The sequence below is a fragment of the Rattus norvegicus genome, chromosome 19 (assembly GCF_036323735.1).
Source record: "Rattus norvegicus strain BN/NHsdMcwi chromosome 19, GRCr8, whole genome shotgun sequence".
NCBI lineage: Eukaryota > Metazoa > Chordata > Mammalia > Rodentia > Muridae > Rattus > Rattus norvegicus.
Genome location: NC_086037.1, coordinates 11,786,010 through 11,801,511, shown reverse-complemented (window position 1 = coordinate 11,801,511; position 15,502 = coordinate 11,786,010). Strand labels below are relative to the sequence as shown.

Sequence of the window (15,502 nt, the reverse complement as noted above, 5' to 3'; positions counted from 1 at the left end):
CCACTCCCTGGGGCTCACTTACCTTGTTTCCATGTGAAGTTTAAGGGGACACCTAACTGTAGGGCTGACTGGCCCTGAGCTCTAGAAGAAAGCTGCAGCTTGACTTGATGGAGAGAGGGTCAATGAAGGGAGGCTTAGGTCACTGTCTCCAGCCAAGACAGGTCTTCTCTGGACCAGTTACTGGATAACAATGCTCTTGCAAATTTTAGTGGCAGAAGATCAGCTCCTGTGGGTGCCGAGTATTTTGACTCTTACCTCCTTTCCTGTTCAAAGTCTTCCCTTACCGCTGGAGAGTGAAAAATTTTCCCCTGGGTCCAACAAGAAATACTTGATTCTCCTACCAGGTTCAAAAAGACTCTCTGTCTCTCCCCCCAACTCTCTCTCTCTCTCTCTCTCTCTCTCTCTCTCTCTCTCTCTCTCTCTCTCTCTCTCCCCCTCCCTCCCTCCCTCCCTCTCTCTCTCTCTCTGTGTGTGTGTGTATGTGTGTGTGTGTGTGTGTGTGTGTGTGTGTGTGTGTGTGTGTGTGTAGGTTTTCAATAACCCCTTTGAATAAGATTCCTTAGCCCAATTTGATAGTTTGGCAATTATTCATGGTGAAAGATGTTCTTTCTGAGGCTACTGAGAACCCAGCCCTGGTCTTGCTTCATAGGTCCCCTCTAATACATAGACACACACACACACACACACACACACACACACACACACACACACACACATCCGACAACTAAGAACATTTCTAAGCTTTGCCAAATAGTTTCCAGTCACCCCCCCCCCACATCAGGATGGTGACCCTATTGTCTAGGAAAATGCTAACTACCTTGGCTTCAGAGGAGTTGGGATGACAAATTCTAAACACTGAACCCAGAGAGCAGAAAGCAGATTCTATCTTTGGGCAAGAGCCCAGTTGTATGAAGCACAGTGTTGCTTTCCCTGGGCTCATGTGCTGTGTTCCCCGTGATGATTTCTATGCATGCTACTTATCCCAGCTGGCTGCCCCAGGGCCTGGTTTCCTTTGTTTTCTAATTGAAGTGTAGAAGTAAGCCAGGTAATCCCAAACACGGCTTGAGATAGGAGACTTGGGAAGCACTCCAGGAGTTTCTAGCTGTTTATTTCTTGTCACCAGCTCCGTTCTGAAAGAAGGCGTGCGTGTGTTCAATGTACTTCTTAGCTGAAGAACAGAAGGCAGTGTCTCAAGGCCAGTCGCCTCCTTTTCGCCATGCCCCCTCCCAAAGCTTTTAGGCTGCAGTATCAGAAATGCCCTCTACCTAATAACAATGGTTTTGTAGAGGATTGGATGGGTTTCATCTCTACTAATTACCTGTGCACCGTGGGTCTGCAGTGTTTTCAATGCACACTTTCCAGGGTAGAGATGGGAAGCCCCACTTGCCTAATTCTCTTAAGTATTTCAAGAAGAATTTGCTAAGATAGATGAGAAGGTGTAGTGAAACTTAGACTATAATATATGATATGTGTTTTTTTATTATTATTATTATTATTATTATTATTATTATTATTATTATATTGTCTGAAGGAGACTGGCAGAATTACTATATGAAGTTACTCTGCTAATTAACCTTCAACTATTTGTATAGCACATAAGAATTATTATTATTATTATTATTACTATTGTTGTTATTACTATTTTCAGGGTCATTTTTTCAAAGATGGACGTCTGTAATATCTGACCTTAAACATCTTTTTTTAATACGGTAATCCCTTGGCTGAAACTCACCTAAAATATTTTCATTAGATTTAACTACTCAGCCACGCTGAATTCAAGATCCCCAGTGGGTTTTAAATCTGTTCACTACTGGTTAAATAATACGTTTGAAGAGAAAATAGCTAACGATGATCAACCTCTTATTCTCAGGCATAATAGCCCTGCTGAAGCTTCCCTCCCTCGCTCCCTATGATTATCAATACAGTGTTATTACCTAACGTACGCTGTGTTCTGAAGGGTGCTCACCGCCTTTACATTCCATGTACATAATTCATAAAAACCACCCTTAAAAACCTGCTATTATAACCAAGGACGGGAAATCACGAGAGCTGACAGATGTGATGAAGGCTGAGTTCCTTGCTTGCTCAGTGTGATCTTGCCCTTTTTTCTACTTATCACCTAGTGAGCTATCCGTTTTTGATTCAGAATCAACGAACCCGGTATGTGCTTGCTGACTCGGGAGGCAGCCTGCCCAGGCTTCCTACACAGCTTTTTGTGTGTAGGTCTCACAGAACAAGATGGGGCTTTTGTGTATCTCAGACACAGGACCTGAGAGCCACTGTTCCAGGAATGTGTTTGCAAACTCTGAGCTCAGGGCTTATTTCCTTGTTCTGAGTGCTTCCACATAAAGATCTCTTTCAATATTCCCAGGGAATGGAAAAAAAAAATACAGACGGTATAGAGACTTGGTAGGATGTGTGGGAAGATGAGAAACACAACCCAACCACCTGGAGTTTACAAAGCTACATACTTAATTTGGTCTTGTTTTTCCATAGTTCAGAGTTAGGGCTGATGCATCAATTCATGTCCTCAAGTGTGGCCTTCAAGCTTGAGTGTATAGAAGACCACGTGTTGGTGTTAATAACCCAAAACAGCAGTCCTCCAGATGGTTGTGGAAGCTACCCCATTTCTGAAACAGACCAAGCTGTAATACTAAGCAACATTTCAGGATGCTCAAATTCGTTTTAATTTCAGGGCAGAAATGGGTTTTGGCTTCAAGCTCACCCGTAGAAGCTTCCCCAAACTCCAGGGCACACGCGCTGCAAGCCAGCAGTTACACTATTCACGTGTATACACTGGACTCAGTCCCAAAGGTCAGGATGGCACACTGGCTAGGCTATGAAGAACAGACTGGAGAGCACTTTATAACGTGGATCTGGTTTTATTTTCCCTTTTCTGATTATTTTATTTCGTTGTTTCCTTAGTAGAATTTCACCTGCTGCTTATAATCCTACAGATCCTGGAGACATGATCGTATTTAGATTAAATAATCATATTTAGATTAAAAGGTAGCTCTTTGTTATTGGTATCTGGTATTACCTTGAGGGAGGGAGTATTCATTTGTGCAAAAATGCAAACATTGTGAGCGTCGTGTTTTCAGACCTGACTTCCAATCTCCAGTCTATTGCTCCATCCCAAGAACTGTACTAAAGACTTATTTATTGCCTTTATGCCCCAGTGCTCGTTTGAGCATCTTACTTGAATCAGTTTCCACAAGTATCGAGAGCTCGCAAGAAACACATCTGACATTTCAAACCCAGTTCCTGTAGTTTTTTGTGATTTGTGATTTCCTTGGCATCTGCTTCCGGATTATTCTGTAGAGGGAAAGTCAATATTTGTAAAGTGCCTTACAGTACGTTCTTACGTAGCAAACACTTTATACATGCCGTCCTTTTTCCACACACATTCACTAATAAGCGCTTCTTCTTAGTCAATCCCCTGAGATTTAGGAACAGTCCGCCTTTGCTACCCCTCCCTTGTTATACAAAATTGGGCAGCAAAATGAATGTTCAGATAGTCACTTGAAGACTTAAGCGAAGACTTTTTACATTTTTATTTATTTGTCTATCGGTGTCCGTGTGGGCTGTGGTCTAGACATCGAGGTCAGAGGATAGGTTAGGAATTAAATTGTTTCTCTTCTTCTAATCATGTGTCTGGGGGACTGGATTCAGGTCTTCAGCCTTGGCAGCAAGGACCTTTCTCTATGGGGACATCTCATGGCCTTAAGGATCAGGCCATTAAAAGTCCCTTTGATTAATCAAATACTCGAGTGAAGGAACAGTGAAATTATTTTGTTTTGTGTACTGTGCTTGTTCTGCTTCCTTTCTGCTTTGTGCTAAAGATGGGATCAAGACCCTTGTATGTTCTAGCCAACTACTCCACCCCTGAGCTACACTGTTTTCTCATCGATGGTAAATTCACCACCTAGACAGCCAGCTGTCCTCAACAGCTAATTCCCTTGACAACCATCATGTAAATGGTAAGAGGCTATTATGGAGGGTGAATGTCAGTGTATCCACAGTGTAAGTAGTCCGAAGCAAGACTTTCATGTTAAGATTAAAATATTTGAAACAATGTTTTGCTTAGTCCTTTGGTTAATGATAGTCAGATTTCTTACATGAGTAGAAGGAAGACATTCTTTTTTGATGAATGACCAGTATACAGGGTCATTTTTCTCTGTTGGCCAGTAGGAATTCAGACTTCCTTGAAAGAGTTTTGTTTTCCCTGTCTTGTGAAAGAAAACAATTTTAAACCAACCAGAAATTAATCAAGTGGCACTTAGGGTTCCTCTCCCTGAAGGCTACCATGGGGTTCACTTATAGAACCTTCTGAAGCGAGTTGAGGAGCAACAAAATGGATGAGTTGGGGTGAGAATGAGAGACCATATCCCAGAACAGAGGAAGGCACTGCCTGGTGAAGCTGCCTTGTGATTAAAGCCAGAATGGCAAGCAGAGCTTTGGGACGCTGAAGAGCTGTGCTGTGCTGTGCTGTGCTGTGCTGTGCTGTGCTGTGCTGTGCTGTGCTGTGCTGTGCTGTGCTGTGCTGTGCTGTGCTGTGCTGTGCTGGGATCGCAGTGTGTCTGCCTTTCTTCTCCTGCCTGCCTGGGGTTAGCCTAGTATGGTGGTGGGATCTAACATAGATTGATTCTTAGCTTCTTTATAAAATGATTTCATTTCTTACAAGGAGGGAATCTGCTAAGTCAACTATTTGCTACCTTCAGCTGTAAGATTTAATATCAAACCATTAGAATGGCTGATTTTTTTCTACCCCTATAGGAAACAGTGCGTTCTTCTTAAGAACATGTGTCATGAGGAACACGGATGATACCACATCATTCATTGTGTTTATCATAGGATGATCACCTTCATTCATGCTACTTGCAGCAAGAATTGAGGCCAGGTCTAGAAGTACGTATATGTGTATATTCAGAAGCACACATGGAATTGTACACATGTTATATATACACAGTCTAGTTGTTCACTTGACCACTATATTTTAGAAAGTTAAGTAATGGGCACAGCTTAAAGCTTACATTGGGGTGAGCAATTTAACCTTCACTTTTTCTCTATTGACCACAGTCTAACACCCAGGTCACAGCTCAGGTCAATTCACATGTGCCCCTGTATACTCATAATTAAAACTAAGCTCTGAGGTAGACTTGTCAAAGACTGACCACCTGGCTTAGAACTGGAGCTATATATTGGATGCCCTGTACCTGCTCCTGTACTAGACATCTTACAAAATTACTCTTAGGTCTCCTAAAACTGCTACTGCTCCCTTAAGGCAGAATTCTGGAACATCCGGCTTCAGTGTTACTTGAGCATTGGTTGAAAGCATGGCCGTATCTGTGGTAGAGAAGTTACTCATTGAGCCATGGGTTTGGTTTTTTGGGGACACTTGTTTGGTTTTGATTCAAGATCTCTCACAGCCCATCACAGCCTCAAACTCATTGTATAACTGAGGATTTCCTTGAACTTTGAATCTCCCTTCTTCTTTTTTGTCGATGCTGGGATTTCGAGAACGCAGCATCATTCACACCCGGTGTGTTTGGTGCTGGGTAGCATGATATGGACGCCAAAGCTCCGTGCATGCCAGACAAGTGCTCTACCAACCTAGCCGGGTCCTTATCCTTTAAACAGAATGGTTTGTGTCACTGCATTGGTTCACTTTGAAACTATTCGCAGGGTGTTTTCCCTGTGCCCAGCCCTGTTTTGTGTGTGTGTGTGTGTGTGTGTGTGTGTGTGTGTGTGTGTGTGTGTGTGTGTGTGTCACCACTGATAAAAGAGCTAATGTAATTTTCTCCCTGTAGTGCATTGAAGAATATATTAGTCGTGAAGGCAGCAATATTCCGAGAAGTTAAATGACTGAAACAGCCCCGTCCACAAATCAGAACACTGGGTACTGAGCAGAGCTACGTTTCAGAAAGTGGAGTGGGGAGGAGGGTACAAGCAGTGGGCAAATCTTATCGAGTTCCACAGATCTAAACAGAATCCTCTGAGACTGAAGTGTGATGAAAGGAAGGGACTCTGTGCGCAGACAAGAGGGCCTGCATCGTGTTTCTCATGGATCACTGAGCTTCTGCCCTTCCAGGATGGCTTCTATTCTGAGTACAGTTCGCTAGCAGGCTTTTGTGGAGTTTTATGTGTAAGCCGGTAAGTCTTCTGTTAGGCTGTGAGTACACATTAAGTAAGTATCCCTTGATGCTCTGTCACCCATAATGACCGCCTTTCAGGGTTCTGCAAAGTTCCTTTCAAAGATGCTGATGTTGGAAGATGTGAGCCATAGAGTTCAACATTTCAGTTGATGTTAGTTTCTAAAAAATCACCAAAACTTTGGCTATTTGTATTGAAATAGCATTTCTACTTTTGAGATATCACAAGAGATGTGGAAGCAACTCCAGGCCTTGTCTCAACACAGCCTGTTACTAATTTTTAGAAATATCTTCTCTTCTTGTAATTCCAGACAACTATTAGCTTTCAGTGTGCCTCAAAGATGCCGATGACCTGTTCTGAACACAGCTAATCAGGACTCAGTGTGAGCAGACCAGCCAATAAAAGATGGACTAGCGCTTATTTTGGGCTCTCCTTTGCTCAGAGTTAAGTTATAATCTGTGGAGATTAGAGTCACCTTCAATGCTGACAGTAAGCTACAGATAATTGGGCCCTACCCCAACCCTAATGAATCTAGAATGATCTCAGGAATCTACATTTTTCATTTTTCATACATTCCCTCCGGATAAATAACCCTTCATGGTCTTTCTGATGCTTTACAATTCCCTTCTGCCCCTCTAATTTATTCTGAAACCATGTGTTCCAAAAACATGATGAGATTAGATCAGCCTTCTAGTATGAGCTCTTTTATTTTCCCCACTCTGTCTAGGGTATCGCCCCATAATCTTGAGTAGGGCATAAATACTTTGCAACTTTCTACCCTTTCCATGTCTTCCTCCATAACTTCCAACCCCTGGACAGACTTTGGCTCTGGATGACCTAATGGGCAAAGGCACATAAACTGGGAAAGAAAAAGGTCTTCACAAGTTCTCTTCTGACATTCACATTCTGACAGACACATGTTGGCACACTTCCTGATAGCATGTACACATACAGTACTTACAAATATTAGAAAAGTATCAGGTGGCAGTTATTTAAAGGAAACACATACAGTCATGTGTGTTCACGTGCTTGGCTGTCGGTTGATAGTTCTGGGCCTTCAGTAATGCCACCTGTTCTATCTTCTTCCTTTCAGCAATTTGAGAAACTCCACTTCCAGTTCTATGGGCCAAATTGAAAGTCTGTCTCCTCCAGACACCTCCTTCCTGCCCCTCCCTCTTAATTGTCTTTCTCCCAGATGGCTGCTGTGCATACACTCAACATTGATCCAAGCACAGTGTGTCCTATTCTGTAATTACAGATGTAGGAGCCTATTTCCAAGATGGCTCCCAATAAGCCGCTGTAACTAGTATCCACACCATTGCCGTGTCCTTTGCAACACTGTATCTGTGTGGTTGGAGAGAGAGTGAAGAGACATCACCATGCTGCTTCTCAGGCCTGCTCCTAGATGACATGCTGGCCTCCGTCTCCTCCCTTGAACTCTTCCCTCTGGGAAAGCCAGCTACCATGTTGACACTTGTGGGGTAGCCCAGGTGCTGAGGAACAGAGTCTTCTACTAGTATCAGTGTGAGAGATCTACATTGTCTGACAGGATCACCAGGTGACAGGATCAGATCTTTTCACCCAAATCCAGATGCTGATAACTGGAGATTTCACTGCCTTCTTGTGCACAGCCTTACAAAGAACCCACTTGGCGAACTATCCAAATCCTGACATGGGAAAGCTGTGTGAGATGATAATCAACTGTTGCTGTGTGAGCAGTGTTTATAAGTGAATGTCTCTAGACCACTGATGTTGGCGTCTGGCCCTTCCACAGCACCAAGGTCTCACTAGGCGTCTCCAAAATGGTTCTGTACATGCGTGTGTAACGGAGGGCAGTAGTCCACATCGAAGACCTTCCTCATCCACTTTCCGTGTTACTCTTTTGTGACAATCTCTCACTGAATTTGGAGCTGACCAAGTCAGCTAGACTGTCCAGACATTGAGCCTTAGTGAATCTCTGCTTGCCTGATAGATGGGTGCCACCCTGCTGGGCCTTTCTACAAGGGTTCTAGGCAGTTGAACTTGGGCTCTTATGTTTATTATATGTATAGATCTTGAGACTAAGCCATTTCCCAAGCCTCCAACATTCCTTTATAATGGCAAAGGGAAATATCCAGAAATATAGATCGCTAAGTAAGGGATCTTGACACTTCTGTTGCCCTTAATGTTGTTAGGAGCAAGAGAGGTCTCGGGACTTGCATGAAGCACCAGAATAGTCATACTTTGGAGAGGGCGTACCATAAGCATTCCCGTCATCTTAACAACTGAAAGAAACTCACAGATGTAAAGTTCTAAGCACTTCCCCCCAGAAACCAACTGATTAACTATCCATGGCTTGCCTCAACACCAGATACACTGCAGACCATGTGTTCTTATGTTTTTAAAGTTCTTCTGTGGCCCATACCTTGAGGCACTCATTGTTCTGGGTGCCTTGGTTCCCCCTCCTCATTTAATACTTTTCTGAGCCTCATGCCACATGCCTGTCTCTTAGTTCTCCCTGCTTTATGAGTCAGGAGGTTGAGTCTAAGAAGTCAGATTTGTCCAAACGGCTGTGGTAAGCACGAGATTGGGAATTCAGCTCAGAGACATCTCAAGCTGGCGCTCCCATCGTGAATTTTCCCAACGTCCCTAGGAGCTGGAGAGGCTCCAATGACTACATGTCCTCCCTGCCTCCTCTGTCCCACACATGCAGAGAAGTTGCCAGAGCAACCACCCACATCATGAATGACTTTTCCAACACTTCCAACTGCGGTGACTTTTAATTTTTAAAAAACTGTCAAGATGATTTTAAAAAAATTATTTTTTTATCATACAAGATGACTGAACTGCAACCTCACCTTTCTCTTCTCTTCCCAGTCACACCCAACACATCTCCCCAACTAGGCACAAAGTCTCATATCGGGGCGAGACAAGGCAACCCAGCGGGAAGAAAAGGGTCCCAAGAATAGGCAAGAGAATCAGAGACATCCTCACCCCATCATTAGGAGTCCAACAAAAACCCCTAAATAAACAATCGTAGCACGTGTGCAGCAGATCCATCATGGACTCGTGCAGGTTCTCTGATTGCTTCTGCCATTGTCCTGAGCTCCTATGAGCCCTGCTTAGTGGGTTCTATGTGTGGAATTCTTGCGTCCTTGACCCCTATAACTCCTATAATCCTTCTGCCCCTCTTTTCATGGGGTTCCCTGAGTTCTGCCTAATGCTTGGTTGTATGTATCTGTATATCCTCCCATCAGCTGCTAGAGAAAGCCTCACTGGTCTATATACCCATCATTGACTTTCATTCTGCCTGCTTTCCTGCGGTATTTCATTCACTTCTTTCTTTGCTTGTTAATTTTTTTTTCCGAGCCTTGTTTGAATCTATACTATGTCTCTGAGCCATCCAACTTCTGGATCCTGGCCATCCAGGCAGTATCAGGCATGGTCTTGCTCTTGTGGCTTGGGCATTAAGTTAGACCGGCCTTAGCTGTTCCCATAATCTGTGAGCCACCCTTGCCTCAGTGCATCTTGCAGGCAGGACAGGTTTTGTGTCCAGGGTTTTGTGGCTGTGTTGCACCACTGGGAGCCGAGCCGGGTTAAAGAAGATGGTCACTGCAGGCTTCCTATCCTCCATTGCCAGGAGTCCCTGATAGGTCGCCCTCATATGTTCCAGGAAGTTCCCACTGCAGTAGGTTTTCACGGTGCCTCCTAAATGCCCACCCATCTTCCTCCCTCCCAACCTCCCTCCCCAACCTGTGCCTCCCTGTTCTCATCTCCATCCTCCCCAGGCCACGCACAAAATCTATTTTCTCTTCCCACATAAATCTGCGGGTTCCACCTTTATCTGAATTCTCTGGGTCTGTGGATTGTGTTGTCTTTCTCTTAATAGCTGAATCCAGTTATAAGTGAGCACATATCATATTTGTGTTTTGGGATCTGGGTTGCTTCACTTAGGGTGAATTTTTTCTTGTTTCATCCACTTGCCTGTAAATTTCATGATGTCATTTTTTCTAATAGCCAAGTAATAGTCCATTGTGTAATTTTATCACATTTTCTTTATTCTTTGTTTGAGGGTCAAGGTGATTTTTATGAGATGTATAAGAATCCTATTATTTTAAGGAGTAAATATGTTCATAGTGATGGAGAAAAGGTCACAGATTATAATTACTCTTAGTCCCTAAGAAGAAATGAATAATTTTATTTTACAGATGAGAAAATTAAGGCCCAGTGAGATTTACAAGCCAGCAATGTCTAACTATAAAGCCTTGGTCCCTAATTGCCTTTTAAAAAATGGTTTCCTGGGGCAAACTGAATGGCTCAGTAGTTAAAAGCATTTGCTGCACCATCCTAATGACCTTAGATTGATTCCTGAGATACACACTGTATGAGGAGAGAAGAGATTCCCACAAGTTATCCATATTTCCTTTCTGGGGAGAGTGTTTCTGCCATTGAAGTTCTTTGCTTTTAAGCAAGAAGACATAATTCTATCTTTCAGACTGGACTAGAAATACCAGACATTGTAGTGTGTGCTTGTGATCTAGACAGAGGCAGAGGTAGAGGTCGAGTTCCTTAGGAGTTACTGGTCAGTTTGCCTAGCCTGATTGGTGAAATACAAGACAAGGATAGACTTTGACTCAAAAGGCATGGAAAAGGTTCTTAAAGATGACTCCAGAGGTTGTCTTGTCCTTTGCTCTCCACGACCACATACCCCATGCACCTATGCACATACATGCACACATGACTTGCTAGGGATTTAAGCTGTGTTTTGATGGAGAGAGACTATTATTCTGACCCTTATAGGAACCCAAAAATGTAGGAGGGCTGCAGTAAGAAGGGACGGGAAGGGTCTTAGCCAAGCTTTTATACACTATGGGTAAGTACAAGCAGATGGAGGGCTTTTCAGAGGGGCTCAATAAATTAACATGCTTCTTCCAAAGTGCCTAAAACCCAGTAAATCCCAGTGCATTTTCCCCTGTTGTCATTATTGCAGCTGTTAGGGATTACTGAGAATCAGCATTTCCTATGAGATGTGTACATCCCTTTTTGCCCAAACCAGCCCCCCTGCCCCCACCTGCCTCCGTATTGTCTATCAAAAGCTATAAACTTGGTGTCATGGCTGGCACATCACTATCCCTCATTTCTTAAACTGGAATTAATCACTTTTGGAGAGGAATGGAGCATTGAGTTCCAATGCTCACATAACTACACCAGTTAGGTTTTCTAGGTCACCTTTACAATGTTACTGAGCGTTCCCTACACTCAGGAGCTTCATGGAAACTTTGTTTAGTTGCCAATGAGTAACTTAGTGTCAGAGCTTTAAAACTGTCAGTGCCCTCCATTGCTAATATGAGAAGAGACTTGTACCTCCGGACACTTCTGCCCCCTTCTGCATGTGCAGTAAATTGTAATCTTGGACACAGTTGCACTGTTGCTAGTTAAAGCCCTTCCACTGGTGCCCTTACTAGGCTATTCATTGCTACCTATGAATTACATGGACCCTTGGGCATATTAACCATGTGGAATGACTCTGGCAGGTACTCCTGTCTCCTTTGGATGTCTTGTGATGACCGGTTGCATAAGGCAACCCCTTCCTCTAACCAGTATGTTCTTCTTACTCTGGATGCCATGACTTCATGACCCTTATAGTATTAGAGCTTGTTATTGAGGGAGAGTAGGGGGAAGGAAATTAGTGTTTGTGTGAATGCCCTAAGAGACTACCTTATAAAGCCACACAGGTGACCCTCAAAACACACTCTCTACCCAGAATGTGCTGTTTACTTAGCACTCCACCTTAGAGTCCTTACCTTTTCTTTGTTTTTTTTTTTCTTGGATATTTTTTAATTTACATTTCAAATGTTATCCCTTTTCCCCCATTCAACACCAACTCCTTTCCACCTCCCCACCCTGACATTTCCCTACACTGAGGGTCTAGTCTAGCCTTTGCAGGACCAACGGCTTCTCCCTTTGGTGCCCAAAAAGGACATCCTCTACTACATATGCAAGTAGAAACAAGGGTCTGTCCATGTGTAGTCATTGGATGGTGGTTTAGTTCCTGGGAGGTCTGGTTGGTTCATATTGTTGTTCTTATGGGGTTGCAAACCCCTTCAGGTCCTTCAATCCTTTCTCTAACTATTCCAATGGGGACCTTGTTCTCAGTTCAATGATTGGCTGCAAGCATTCCCCTCTGTATTTGTCATGCTCTGTCAGAGCCTCTCAGGAGACAGCTATATCAGACTCCTTTCAGCAAGCACGTCTTGACATCAGCAATATTATCTGGATTTGGTGGCTCTGTGTGTGTGTGTGTGTGTGTGTGTGTGTGTGTGTGTGTGTGTGTGTGTGTCTGTACCAATACCATACAATTTTTTATCACTATTGTTCTGTAATACTGCTTGAGGTCAGAGATGGTGATTCCTGCAGAAGTTCTTTTATTGTTGAGAATAGTTTTTGCAATCCTAGGTTTTTTTGTTATTCCAAATGAATTTGCAAATTGTTCTTTCTCACTCTATGAAGAACTGAGTTGGAATTTTGGTGGGGATTGCATTGAATCTATAGATCGCTTTTGGCAAGATGGCCATTTTTACAATATTAATCCTGCCAATCCATGAGCATGGGAGGTCATTCCATCTTCTGAGATCTTCATTTACTTTCTTCAGAGACTTGAAGTTCATGTCATACAGATCTTTCACTTGCTTGGTTATAGGCACACCAAGGTATTTTATATTATTTGGGACTATTATGAAGGGTGTCATTTCCCTAATTTCTTTCTCTGCCTGTTTATCCTTTGATTAGAGGAAGGCTATTGATTTGTTTGAGTTAATTTTATACCCAGCCACTTTGGTGAAGTTGTTTATTAAGCTTAGTAGTTCTCTGGTGAAACTTTTGGGGTCACTTAAGTATACTATCAAATCATCTGGAAATAGTGATATTTTCACTTCTTCCTTTCCAATCTGTATCCCTTTGAATTCCTTTTGTTGTCTGAGTGCTGTGGCTAGGACTTCAAGCACTGTATTCAGTAAGGAGATAGACTGTGGGCAGCCTTGTGTAGTCCCTGATTTTAGTGGGATTGCTTCAAGTTTCTCACCATTTAGTTTGCTGTTAGCTCCTGGTTTGCTGTACATTGCTTTCCCTATGTTTAAGTATGAGCCTGGAATTCCTGATCTTTCCAATACTTTTAACCTGAAGGGGTGTTTAATTTTGTCAAATGCTTTCTTAGCATCTAATGAGATGATGGTGTAGTTTTTTTCTTTGAGTTTGTTATATAGTGGATTCCCTTGATGGATTTCTGTATATTTAACTATCCCTGCATTCCTGGGATGAAGCCTACTCAATGATGTCGGATGATCGTTTTGGTATGTTCTTGGATTTGGTTTGCCAGAATTTTATTGAGTATTTTTGCATCAATTTTCATGTGGGAAATTGTTCTGAAGTTCTCTTTCTGTGTTGGGTCTTTTCATAGTTTAGGTATAAGCATAATTGTAGCTTCATAGAACAAATTCTGTAGTGTTCCTTCTGTTTCTATTTTGTGCAGTAATTTGGACAGTATTGGTATTGAGGCATCTGGAAGGTCTGATAGATTCTGCACTGAACCCATCTGGGCCTGGGCTTTGTTTTGGTTGGGAGACTTTTAATAACTGCTTCTATGTATTTAGGAGTTATGGGGTTGTTTAGATGATTTATCTGAACCTGATTTAGCTTTGGTGCCTGTTATTTGTCTAGAATATTATCCATTTCCTCCAGATTTTCAAGTTTTGTTGAAATAGGCTTTTGTAGTAAGAGCTGATGATTTTTTTTTAATTTCCTCAGATTCTGTTGTTATGTCTTCCTTTTCATTTCTGATTTTGTTAATTTGGATACACTCTTTGTGCCCTCTGGTTTGTGTGGCTAAGGGTTTATCTATCTTGTGGATTTTTCTCAATGAACCAGCTACTGGTTTTGTTGATTCTCTGTATAGTTTTTTTTTTCCTACTTGGTTGATTTCAGCCCTGAGTTTGATTATTTCCTGCTATCTATTCCTTTTGGGTGTATTTGCTTCTTTTTGTTTTAGAGCTTTTAGGTGTACTGTGAACTCCTAGTGTATGTTCTCTCCAGTTTCTTCTGAGAGGAAGTCAGAGCTATGAATGTCTTTCTTAACACTGCTTTCATTATGTCCCATAAGTTTGGGTATGCTATGCCTTCATTTTCATTAAATTCTAAAAAGACTTTAATTTCTTTCTTTATCTCTTGCTTGACCAAGTTAGTGAGTAGAGTGTTGTTCAACTCCCATGTATACGTGGTCTTTCCATCACTTTAGTTGTTACTGAAGACCAACTTTAGTCTGTGGTGATCTGATAGGATGAATGGAATCATTTCAAAATTTCTGTATCTGTTGAAGCCTGTTTTGTGACCGATTATATGGTCAGTTTTGGAGAAGGTACCATGAGGTGCTGAGAAGAGGGTATATTCTTCTGTTTTCGGATGAAATTTTCTATAGATACCTGTGAAACCCATTTGGTTCACAATTTCTTTTAGTTTTTCTGTGTCTCTGTGTAGTTTCTGTTTCCATGATCTGTCCATTGCTGAGTGGGGTGTTGAAGATTTCCACTATTATTGTGCAATGTGTGCTTTGACCTTTAGTAAGGTTTCTTTTACAAATGTAGGTACCCAGGCATTTCGAACATAGACATTCAAGATTAAGAGTGCATGTTGGTGGTTTTTTGCTTTTGTTTTTGTTTTTGTTTTTTATGAATATGAAGTGTTCTTCCTTATCTTTTTTGATAACTTTTGGTTGAAAGTTGATTTTATTCAACGTTATAATGTCTACTCCAGCTTGTTTCTTATGACTATTTGCTTGGAAAATTGTTTTCCAGCCTTTTACTCTAAGGTAGTGTCTGTCTTTGTCACTAAGGTGTGTTTCCTGCGTGCAGCAAAATGCTGGGTCCTCTTTACCTATCCAGTCTGTTAGTCTGTGTCTTTTTATTGGGGAGTTGAGTCCATTGATGTTGAGAGATATTAAGGAATAGTGGTTGTTGTTCCTTGTTATTTTTGTTGTTAGAAGTGGAATTATGTTTGTGTGATACCTTCTTTTGCATTTCTTGCAAGAAGATGAATAGGGCTCAGTTTGTGGAAATATATTGTTTAAATTTGTTTTTTTTCATGGAATATTTTGGTTTCTCCATCTATATTAGTTGGGAGTTTTGCTGGATATAGTGGCCTGGGCTGGCATTTGTGCTCTCTTAGGGTCTGTATGACAATTGGCCAGGATCTTCTGGCTTTCTTAGTCTCTGGTGATAATTCTCGTGTAGTTCTGATATGTCTGCATGTATATGTTACTTGACCTTTTTCCCTTACTGCCTTCAATATTCTTTCTTAGTTTTGTGCATTTGGTGTTTTG

General features: G+C 42.1%; 1 protein-coding gene and 1 pseudogene across 6 annotated transcripts in view; one reads left to right on the top strand and one right to left on the bottom strand.

Moving 5' to 3' along the window:
* Nucleotides 1–15,502, top strand: part of Large1 (LARGE xylosyl- and glucuronyltransferase 1) — a 448,171-nt gene that overhangs the window by 255,663 nt on the left and 177,006 nt on the right. The window lies entirely within an intron of this gene.
* Nucleotides 1,520–1,626, bottom strand: LOC134478791 (small nucleolar RNA SNORA19; annotated as a pseudogene).